Source organism: Aquarana catesbeiana, linkage group LG11, assembly GCF_042186555.1.
Source record: "Aquarana catesbeiana isolate 2022-GZ linkage group LG11, ASM4218655v1, whole genome shotgun sequence".
Taxonomy (NCBI): Eukaryota; Metazoa; Chordata; class Amphibia; order Anura; family Ranidae; genus Aquarana; species Aquarana catesbeiana.
The window spans coordinates 53485647-53497611 of record NC_133334.1 but is presented as its reverse complement, the minus strand read 5'-3'; the positions used below and the strand labels follow the sequence as shown (position 1 = coordinate 53497611).

General features: G+C 50.5%; 1 protein-coding gene across 10 annotated transcripts in view; it reads left to right on the top strand.

The window, feature by feature from the left end:
• The first annotated feature begins 4248 nt into the window (after positions 1 to 4248).
• Positions 4249 to 11965, top strand: part of CELF1 (CUGBP Elav-like family member 1) — a 63501-nt gene continuing 55784 nt past the window's right edge. For all 10 annotated transcript variants that reach the window (XM_073604413.1, XM_073604412.1, XM_073604414.1 and 7 more), the window contains exon 1: positions 4249 to 4345. The gene's annotated coding sequence lies outside the window, so the exon portion shown is untranslated. The remainder of the gene's footprint in view (positions 4346 to 11965) is intronic.

Sequence of the window (11965 nt, the reverse complement as noted above, 5' to 3'; positions counted from 1 at the left end):
TCGGGGCTCTGTGCTGGGACTTGTAGTGCGGTGTCGGGGTTCTGTGCTGGGACTTGTAGTGAGGTGTCGGGGCTCTGTGCTGGGACTTGTAGTGCAGTGTCGGGGTTCTGTGCTGGGTCTTGTAGTGCGGTGTCGGGGCTCTGTGCTGGGACTTGTAGTGCGGTGTCGGGGCTCTGTGCTGGGACTTGTAGTGCGGTGTCGGGGCTCTGTGCTGGGACTTGTAGTGCGGTGTCGGGGCTCTGTGCTGGGACTTGTAGTGCGGTGTCGGGGCTCTGTGCTGGGACTTGTAGTGCGGTGTCGGGGCTCTGTGCTGGGACTTGTAGTGCGGTGTCGGGGCTCTGTGCTGGGACTTGTAGTGCGGTGTCGGGGCTCTGTGCTGGGACTTGTAGTGAGGTGTCGAGGTTCTGTGCTGGGACTTGTAGTGAGGTGTCGGGGCTCTGTGCTGGGACTTGTAGTGAGGTGTCGGGGTTCTGTGCTGGGACTTGTAGTGAGGTGTCGGGGTTCTGTGCTGGGACTTGTAGTGAGGTGTCGGGGCTCTGTGCTGGGACTTGTAGTGAGGTGTCGGGGTTCTGTGCTGGGACTTGTAGTGAGGTGTCGGGGCTCTGTGCTGGGACTTGTAGTGAGGTGTCGGGGTTCTGTGCTGGGACTTGTAGTGAGGTGTCGGGGCTCTGTGCTGGGACTTGTAGTGAGGTGTCGGGGTTCTGTGCTGGGACTTGTAGTGAGGTGTCGGGGCTCTGTGCTGGGACTTGTAGTGAGGTGTCGGGGTTCTGTGCTGGAACTTGTAGTGAGGTGTCGGGGCTCTGTGCTGGGACTTGTAGTGAGGTGTCGGGGCTCTGTGCTGGGACTTGTAGTGAGGTGTCGGGGCTGTGTGTTGGGACTTGTAGTGAGGTGTTGGGGTTCTGTGATGGGACTTGTAGTGCGGTGTCGGGGCTCTGTGCTGGGACTTGTAGTGCGGTGTCGGGGTTCTGTGCTGGGACTTGTAGTGAGGTGTCGGGGCTCTGTGCTGGGACTTGTAGTGCAGTGTCGGGGTTCTGTGCTGGGTCTTGTAGTGCGGTGTCGGGGCTCTGTGCTGGGACTTGTAGTGCGGTGTCGGGGCTCTGTGCTGGGACTTGTAGTGCGGTGTCGGGGCTCTGTGCTGGGACTTGTAGTGCGGTGTCGGGGCTCTGTGATGGGACTTGTAGTGCGGTGTCGGGGCTCTGTGATGGGACTTGTAGTGCGGTGTCGGGGCTCTGTGATGGGAATTGTAGTGCGGTGTCGGGGCTCTGTGATGGGAATTGTAGTGCGGTGTCGGGGTTCTGTGATGGGACTTGTAGTGCGGTGTCGGGGCTCTGTGCTGGGACTTGTAGTGCGGTGTCGGGGCTCTGTGCTGGGACTTGTAGTGCGGTGTCGGGGCTCTGTGTTGGGACTTGTAGTGAGGTGTCGGGGCTCTGTGTTGGGACTTGTAGTGAGGTGTTGGGGCTCTGTGCTGGGACTTGTAGTGAGGTGTCGGGGCTCTGTGATGGGAATTGTAGTGCGGTGTCGGGGCTCTGTGATGGGACTTGTAGTGCGGTGTCGGGGCTCTGTGCTGGGACTTGTATTGAGGTGTCGGGGCTCTGTGCTGGGACTTGTAGTGCGGTGTCGGGGCTCTGTGTTGGGACTTGTAGTGAGGTGTCGGGGCTCTGTGCTGGGACTTGTAGTGAGGTGTCGGGGCTCTGTGCTGGGACTTGTAGTGAGGTGTCGGGGCTCTGTGCTGGGACTTGTAGTGAGGTGTCGGGGCTCTGTGTTGGGACTTGTAGTGAGGTGTCGGGGTTCTGTGCTGGGTCTTGTAGTGCGGTGTCGGGGTTCTGTGATGGGACTTGTAGTGCGGTGTCGGGGTTCTGTGCTGGGTCTTGTAGTGAGGCGTCGGGGTTCTGTGCTGGGACTTGTAGTGAGGCGTCGGGGCTCTGTGCTGGGACTTGTAGTGAGGCGTCGGGGCTCTGTGCTGGGACTTGTAGTGAGGCGTCGGGGCTCTGTGCTGGGACTTGTAGTGAGGTGTCGGGGTTCTGTGCTGGGTCTTGTAGTGAGGTGTCGGGGTTCTGTGCTGGGTCTTGTAGTGAGGTGTCGGGGTTCTGTGCTGGGACTTGTAGTGCGGTGTCGGGGCTCTGTGCTGGGACTTGTAGTGAGGTGTCGGGGCTCTGTGCTGGGACTTGTAGTGCGGTGTCGGGGCTCTGTGCTGGGACTTGTAGTGAGGTGTCGGGGCTCTGTGCTGGGACTTGTAGTGAGGTGTCGGGGCTCTGTGCTGGGACTTGTAGTGCGGTGTCGGGGCTCTGTGCTGGGACTTGTAGTGAGGTTTCGGGGCTCTGTGCTGGGACTTGTAGTTAGGTGTCGGGGCTCTGTGCTGGGACTTGTAGTTAGGTGTCGGGGCTCTGTGCTGGGACTTGTAGTGCGGTGTCGGGGCTCTGTGATGGGACTTGTAGTGCGGCGTCGGGGTTCTGTGCTGGGACTTGTAGTGCGGCGTCGGGGTTCTGTGCTGGGACTTGTAGTGAGGTGTCGGGGCTCTGTGATGGGTCTTGTAGTGAGGCGTCGGGGTTCTGTGATGGGACTTGTAGTGCGGCGTCTGGGTTCTGTGCTGGGTCTTGTAGTGAGGTGTCGGGGCTCTGTGCTGGGACTTGTAGTGAGGCGTCGGGGCTCTGTGCTGGGACTTGTAGTGAGGTGTCGGGGCTCTGTGCTGGGACTTGTAGTGAGGCGTCGGGGCTCTGTGCTGGGACTTGTAGTGAGGCGTCGGGGCTCTGTGCTGGGACTTGTAGTGAGGCGTCGGGGCTCTGTGCTGGGACTTGTAGTGAGGTGTCGGGGCTCTGTGCTGGGACTTGTAGTGCGGTGTCGGGGCTCTGTGCTGGGACTTGTAGTGAGGTGTCGGGGCTCTGTGCTGGGACTTGTAGTGCAGTGTCGGGGTTCTGTGCTGGGACTTGTAGTGAGGTGTCGGGGCTCTGTGCTGGGACTTGTAGTGAGGTGTCGGGGCTCTGTGCTGGGACTTGTAGTGAGGTGTCGGGGCTCTGTGCTGGGACTTGTAGTGAGGTGTCGGGGCTCTGTGATGGGACTTGTAGTGCGGTGTCGGGGCTCTGTGCTGGGACTTGTAGTGAGGTGTCGGGGCTCTGTGCTGGGACTTGTAGTGCAGTGTCGGGGTTCTGTGCTGGGACTTGTAGTGAGGTGTCGGGGCTCTGTGCTGGGACTTGTAGTGCAGTGTCGGGGTTCTGTGCTGGGACTTGTAGTGAGGTGTCGGGGCTCTGTGCTGGGACTTGTAGTGAGGTGTCGGGGCTCTGTGCTGGGACTTGTAGTGAGGTGTCGGGGCTCTGTGCTGGGACTTGTAGTGAGGTGTCGGGGCTCTGTGATGGGACTTGTAGTGCGGTGTCGGGGCTCTGTGCTGGGACTTGTAGTGAGGTGTCGGGGCTCTGTGCTGGGACTTGTAGTGAGGTGTCGGGGCTCTGTGATGGGACTTGTAGTGCGGTGTCGGGGCTCTGTGCTGGGACTTGTAGTGAGGTGTCGGGGCTCTGTGCTGGGACTTGTAGTGAGGTGTCGGGGCTCTGTGCTGGGACTTGTAGTGCGGTGTCGGGGCTCTGTGCTGGGACTTGTAGTGAGGTTTAGGGGCTCTGTGCTGGGACTTGTAGTGCGGTGTCGGGGCTCTGTGCTGGGACTTGTAGTGAGGTTTAGGGGCTCTGTGCTGGGACTTGTAGTGAGGTGTCGGGGTTCTGTGATGGGACTTGTAGTGCGGTGTCGGGGCTCTGTGCTGGGACTTGTAGTGCGGTGTCGGGGCTCTGTGCTGGGACTTGTAGTGAGGTTTAGGGGCTCTGTGCTGGGACTTGTAGTGAGGTGTCGGGGTTCTGTGATGGGACTTGTAGTGAGGTGTCGGGGCTCTGTGTTGGGACTTGTAGTGAGGTGTCGGGGTTCTGTGCTGGGACTTGTAGTGAGGTGTCGGGGCTCTGTGTTGGGACTTGTAGTGCGGTGTCGGGGCTCTGTGCTGGGACTTGTAGTGCGGTGTCGGGGCTCTGTGTTGGGACTTGTAGTGAGGTGTCGGGGCTCTGTGATGGGACTTGTAGTGCGGTGTCGGGGCTCTGTGCTGGGACTTGTAGTGCGGTGTCGGGGCTCTGTGTTGGGACTTGTAGTGCGGTGTCGGGGCTCTGTGCTGGGACTTGTAGTGCGGTGTCGGGTAGAGCCGTGTGATGATCAGGGCTCTCTCTCCGCCCCCTCCCATTATTGGTCGCCTCGCTCTGCCTCCCCTCTCAGCTCCCCCCCACAGACCGCCTGGTGGATCCGCCCGGAAGTGCCGCCATTTTGGATCTTCTGTGCGCAGGGAGACGGCGAGAGGTGCGTGACCCGGAGACTGAGATCGGTAAGTGGGAGGAAGATGTGTCCCGGGGGGTTCATTTTTTTGTGCTCCGGGTGTGGGAGTGTCTTCTCCATCCCGGCCCGCCACACCTTCCCCGGGGTAACGGGACCTCGGAGTCCGCCCCACCCCTCCTACCGGATAACGGGACCCTGCCCGGGCGGCTGCGGCCTATGTGGTGTGAGGAAGCCCGAACACTCCTAGAGCCGAGCCCTATGGAGGGGACAGCGGCCTTCACCTCGGAGAGTCCCGCCGCTGCTACGCCGAGCCCGCCATCCCCTCATCTACACCGCCCGACCCGCACCTACCGTGTGATGTCCCCTCATATACCCCCCTCCCCCACCGTATATACACCGGGCCCAATATTACCGGCTGTGTTCTCTCATTGTATAATAGATATCATGTATACCTCATACCGTGCCCAACCCCCCATCATAAACACTGACCTCCCCTCACCGTGTGTATAATACATACATGTGTGATCATGTCCCCTACACCCCCCTTCATGTATGACTATATACATACTGTGTAATATATATATATATATATATATATATATATATATATATATATATATAGACACATACACACCGCTCTCCTTATATATGACTTCCTTCATGTGCTGCTCTCCACCCCACACTTGTGTGTTTATCTGTCCCTTCATATACACAGATCACCCCTCACCTACCATGTGTGTATAATAGGGAATCCTGGGGAACATATATAGGTAGATGGCTGACAGTGTACATGAAAGGCTCATATATATACACGCACATATATATATATACATACACACACACACACACACAGTAATACCTTGGATTGTGAGCTTAATTTGTTCCAGAAACATTCTTGTAATCCAAAGTACTTGTATATCAAAGCAAATTTCCCCATAAGATATAATGGAGACTCGGATGATTCGTTCCACAACCATTTATTCATAGGTCCTTCGGTTTATGGTCCATAGAAAAAGATTATAGCAATGTGATCAGATTGTGTAACCATAAAATGTCCATCCACAAATGGAAGCCTCCACAAGGGGATTAGAAGCAAAATCCAGCAGGAGCTCCAGAGTATAAAAGAGAAGAGAGACGCCTCTAAGTGTAGTGATATGTTGCTAAACGTAACCATATTGCTACACTTCAGCCCCTTTCACACTGGGGCGGTGGGTGCGTCGGCGGTAAAGCGATGCTTTACTGTCAATTTCGCAGCGCTATTCATCTGCTAGCGGGGTGCTTTTTACCCCCCAAACACCCCCTCCCCCACTAGCGGCCGAGAAAGGGTTAAAAAACTAGGCGCGAAAGGGTTAAAACCACCGCAAAGTGCTGCTGCGGCAGCGCTGTGCCGGCGGTATAGCCGCGCTGCCCCATTGATTTCAGTGGGAAGGAGCGATGTATACACCGCTCCAAAGATGCTGCTAGCAGGGACTTTTTTTAGCGTCCTGCCAGCGCACCGCTCCAATGTGAAAGCCCTCAGGCTTTCACATTGGAGAGACAGCAGTGGCGCTTTCAGGGCGCTTTGCATGTGCTATTTTTAGTGCTGTAGCGACTGCAAAGCCCTCCCCCCCCGTGTGAAAGGGGTCTTGGAGGCGCCTCTCTTCTCTTTTATACTCAGTTGTTACATAATGCTACTTGTTTATCAAGTCAAAATTTATTAAAAAAATTTTGCTTGTCTTGCAAAACGCTCTCAAACCAAGGTTTTACTGTGTGTATGTATGTATATATAATCTCTCCTCATAAACCCTGCCTGATCTGTTATCACCCCGTGTGTGTGTATGCATACTGATAGCTGTGTGTAGAGGGGTGTGTGTATTTTTATATATATATATATATATATATATATATATATATATATATATATACACTATCAGCCATCTACCTATGTATGAATATCTATTTTTCCCACGATTCCCTAAATAAAAAAAACGAAAAAAAATTATATATATACATGCACACACTGAGGGAAAAACTTTTTTTATTTGCTGATTTTGTACGTTTGCCCACTGAGAAATGACAAAGAAATGATCAGTCTATAATTTTAATGGTAGGTTTGTTTTAAGTGAGCGACAGAATAACAGCAAAAATATCCAGAAAAAAGTATTTCAAAAAAAGTTATAAATTAATTTGCATTTTAATGAGTGAAATAAGTATTTGACCCCTTTGCAAAACATGACTTAGTACTTGGTGGCAAAACCCTTGTTGGCAATCAGAGGTCAGACGTTTCTTGTAGTTGGTAGGTTTGCACCCATCTCGGGAAGGATTTTGTCCCACTCCTCTTTGCAGATCCTCTCCAAGTTATTAGAGGGGTTGTAAAGGTTTTTTTTTTTTTTTTTTTTTTATTACAAACATGTTATACTTGCCTCCTCTGTGCAAGGGTTTTGCACAGAGCGGCCCCAGTCCTCCTCTTCTGGGGTCCCCCCCCCACGTTGCTCCTGGCTCCACAGTTTCTCAAGTGCCCCCACGGAGAGCTGCTTTCCATGGGGGCACTCGTGCGGGTGCGCTCCTGAGTCCTGCTACTGCGTCTATTGACACAGACAACAGGACTCGGCCCCGCTCCCGTGTCACTGGATTTAATTGACAGCAGCGGGAGCCAATGGCTCCCGCTGCTATCAATCTATCCAATGAGGACACAAGACAACGGCTGGAGCTGCTGTGCTCGTCCCTGTCGCTGGAAAGATCGGGTTCAGGTATGTAAAAGGGGGGCTCTGGGGGGCTGCTGCACTACAGAAGGTTTTTTATCTTCATGCATAGAAAGCATGAAGGTGAAAAACCTTGAGGGTTTACAACTGTTTTTTTGAGGCTGACCTTTGGTAACTCGAACCTTCAGCTCCCTCCATATATTTTCTATGGGATTAAGGTCTGTAGACTGTCTCAGCCGCTCCAGGACCTTAATGTGCTTCTTTTTGAGCCACTCCTTTGTTGCCTTGGCCATATGTTTTGGGTTATTGTCATGCTGGAATATCCATCCACGACCCATTTTTAATGCCCTGGTTGAGGGAAGGAGCTTCTCACCCAAGATTTGACGCTACATGGCCCCGTCCATCGTCCCTTTGATGCAGTGATGATGTCCTGACCCCTTAGCAGAAAAACACCCCCAAAGCATGCTTTATGTTGGATGAGAAGGCCTGGCTTGCAGCCTCCACTCTAATTCATTTCAAATGTATTCTATTGGGTTGAGGTCAGGAACTCGCTCATCCATGTCTTTTTTTGGACCTTGCTTTGTGCATTGGTGAACAGGAAGGGGCCAGCCCCAAACTGTTCCCACAAATTTGGGAATATGAAATTGTTCAAAATGTTATGTTATGCTGACTCCTTAAGAGTTTCCTTCACTGGAACTAAGGGGCCAAGCCCAACCCCTGAAAAACAACCCCACACCATAGTCCCCCCTCCACCAAATGGTTTGGACACAATATAACACCTTTGGGATGAATTGGAGTGGAGACTCAATTGTGCCTGACCTCACAAATGCACTTCTGGAAGAATGGTCAAACATTCCCATAGACACACTCCTAAACCTTGTGGACAGCCTTCCCAGAAGAGTTGAAGCTGTTATAGCTGCAAAGGGTGGGCCAACTCAATATTGAACCCTACGGACTAAGACCGGGATGCCATTAAAGGTCATGTGCATGTAAAGGCAGAAGTCCCAATACTTCTGATAATATAGTGTGTGTGTGTGTGTGTGTATATATATATATATATATGTATGTATGTAAATAGAGCGAGAGCCTGCTGCCCCTTCATGAATATTCACTCTGCCTTCCTGCTGTCCCCTCATGTATGTACACACAGCATTCCCTTCCCCTATGTATACACAATGCCTGCCCACTGTCTTTTTATAAAGTCTGAATAGATATACATAGCGTACACACATGCTGGTTGCTCCCCATCTTCTGTCCTTTCATACATTTATACCGATTGTCCTCTGATCCCACAAATATCGCCACAGACTGCCCATTTCCCCCACTTTACTTCTTGATGCTGCTATTGATATCCTCATTCAGATAAGTAGACTGCCCACCCTTATCTCCATATATGTATGCTGACCTCATGTATGTGCACAGCTTGCCCATACTTCAAATTAAACCATGATACACCTCTGTCTACATAGAGATATGACTACCCATTGCACGTGTTTGCCCTGGCTGCCCGTCACCCCTTCCCCCCACACATGGGCACACTTGCTTCCTGTTGCCACCCTCATGTGGGCACTCTGGCTGCCCATTGTCCCCCAACCCACATGACCCCTGTGCTGGCTACCCATTGTCCCCAAACCCACAAGACCTCCCCGCCCCCTGCACATGTGGGTTCGCTGGCTGCCCATTGTCCCCCATAACCTCCCCGCCCCCTGCAAACATGGGCACGCTGGGTACCCATTGTGTCCCCACCCCTTGCCACATGGGTGCGCTGGCTGCATCTTAGCCACCTGTTTATACTGCCACCAGTGTGAATGAGGCCTTTATTTTTGCCATGCATATCAGATCTTTCCCTACTAACGCCTAAATTATATCCTGTTAAAGAGTAGTTCCTTCCCTTTTTGAGGGAGTATTCATTTTTTAATTTTTTTTTTTTTTTATATAAGGGAAATTGGACACCCCTCTGCATATATGCAAAATTCAGTGCTGTACCCCCAGGGCAAGGGCAGTGTCATACGACAGCTCTTTCTGCCAGCGATTTCATGCCAGCTTCTTGGTCAGACAAGAGTATCCCCTCCACCCCCAGATAATGCTGCCTGTGTGACTAGATCAGTTTTCCCCAGTAATTTGTATTCAGAAATGTTTCCGAGATTATCGGATAACTAGGAAGGTTTTTTTTGAGTGTTTTCAAAGTTTAAAAAAAATGCTGCTAGCAAAAGCTCTCACATGACATCTCCCTTCTGGCAGTTCACTTTCATGCTTAAAATTGCTTCCAGCTTTTGTTTTTAGGTGGTGGTTGGTGTACTGCAGCAGCTTGTGTTTTTCATGTTTCCTTTTCCGGGTTAAAAAAAGACATTCCCATGATTTGGATGCCTTAAAATGTGTGAATGGGACCTATACTGATGACCTGTAAGAGCTATTAAAGCATCACCTGTGTAAAATTTTATCACCATTGCACAAGCCATTTCAATGTTTGACATGTTGGGTATCTGTTTACTCAGCACCACCTCATCTCTTATATTTTAATAACAAAATGGGTAATATTTTGCACTTTTGTGACTTGAGATTAACGCAGAACTTCACTAAAAAAAGTGAAGTCCCTCTGGTATGCCCCAGCCTGGGGAAGATTTTTTTTTTTTTTTAATCGGTACTCAACCCCTTCTCTTCTACAGCCTCTTAGGACATGCAGGATCACTCACAAAGCACCTTGTGAGCAGGGAGCTGGCTGTGGTTTCTCAGGAAGCCACAGTCGACTTCCAAGATGGTGGCACCAGGGACCCAGAGTGGTAATAAGAATCGGCTGTGGGAACACAAAGCTTTACTCCAGACACCTATTTAAGTTGATTTTTTTTTTTTTTGCTGAAAATGACTACTTGATAAACTGTTGCAATAATATTTTGTTAACCTCCCTGGCGGTTTTCCCGAGTGTGGCTCGGGGTTAAAATTCAGTCCCATTAGCGGTAAGCCGACCCACACTCGGGATCGCATTGCAGGATCCTGGTGCGGCGTTACTTACCTTGTCCCCGGGATCCTGCGATGTCCCCCACTGTGTCTGCGGGCTCCGTCCTCTGCCCGAAGCCTCTCCGTGCCAGGCTCCGTTCCCTGCGAGCGTCGCGATGCACGGGGGCGGAGCCTGGCGGCAAATTCAAAAAAACTGTAAAAATCATAACACATACAGTACTGTAATCTTACAGATTACAGTACTGTATGAAATGATTTCACATCCCTTTTGTCCCTAGTGGTTTGTCCTATGCCCTGCATGCAGTTCTATATTATATATACTGTTCTTTCTGGCTGGAAACTGGAGATTGTCCATAGCAACCAAAAAGTGTCCCTTTACGTCAAAAATGGTTTTAGACCAGCTAGAAAACTGCGATAGTAAATTAGAACACTTGCAGAATTGAGCGATAGTGAATCGTGGGGAAATTTATTTTATTTTTATTTTTTTAATTATTTATTTATTATATTATAATTTATGTTTTTGTTTCAAACTTTATCATACCCGGGATATCTACTAGACTCTTGTTTGGACAGATTTAAGTGTGTTATTGTTAAGAATTACAGACCTACAATATAAAACGCCAAATTTCCATGCAAAATAATTGTACCGCTTTCAGCACCTAAAATCCGAAAGAATCATACCGCCAGGGAGGTTAAAAAATTGCAACAAAAAAATGGAACCGATTTCACACAGGACGCCGACTCACTAAACCCTGTAATGTGTAAGATGCCTTCAGCTATGCCTTCCACCCACAGGAGAGCTCCTTCAGATGCATTTTATCCCCTTGTGGGTGTAATAGCTGAGGCCCCCCCAAAAAAATCTGTCAGCGGCCATTTACCATAATCCGTGGACCCGGCGGTCATGGATAATCCCATGTGCACACGATTCTAGGGGGACAGCAATGTACGCCCTCCGAGAGTTATCAAGCCACACTGTAGCTGTCATTCGGCTATGGCCCTGTTAAGTGGTTAGGCAGATTGGTAAAATTATCTTCTCAGTGAGTGTTTTAAGACATTTACGTTAAATAGGTTATGAAAAAAGCAAACATCCATACTCACCTCTATACTGCAACATTGATGTGATGTTGCAGCTGTTCCATGTTGGCTCTAAGACCAAGAACTGAGCGATCACATGACCACTGATCGTTCAATTCTTGGTTTTCTTCGAGTGGAAAGCTGTGACTGTTAGTTGCTGTTCTTTGCTCTGCTCCACCAGCACTCAGTGGAGTGCGGGGCTGGCAAGGAGGTGGGTGCAGCTGGCTCTGGCGTGCGCTGAGATTTAGAGCCAGCAGTCAATCGGGCAACCTGGTGGATTGTGACTGGTTGTGATCCTTCCAGAGTATGCAGCTCTTTGGCACGGATCAGATTGATTCACACTAACGGCGCTGACCAATCAGAATCTGTCTGGTCCATCCTGGTAGTGGTGCTGGAGAATAATTTCGAATCACTGCAGTTAAGAGCTCCACAACCCTGGAGGTAGGTAAAGGGGGAAGGGGCATAGGGAGTGAATGGGGAGAGTGTGCGGCATTCACCTTTACAACTACTTTAAGGATCCCTCAATACCTGTGACCAGGACCAGGTAGGCCTCCTTATAGGCATTGAACCTTATATTTCTGGCTTGGATGTCCCCAATGTCCTCCCCCCCCCTCTTTATTTTCTCTACTTTTCTTATGACTCTCCTATCCCTCCTGGTTGTGGAGGCTTCTTCTTTTTGTTATTTAATCCTCTTTTGCTTTATTCTTGCTGCTACAGCTGGATTCAGTAGCACTTCTGGTCCACAACTAGCTGGGTTTTTTGTTGAGATGTGTATGGACCATCTCTTAGGTGTCAGTTTGTTGGAGTTATGAAAGTTTACTGTATCCACATATAGCTATTCCTTTGGCCATAGCATTATTATTTGCATTCAGTGATATTTTGCTCATTTCTGTATGATCTTTCATGTTGTTTTTTGTACTTTGAAAATTAAAGCTACACACTGCAATAATAACTCAAAA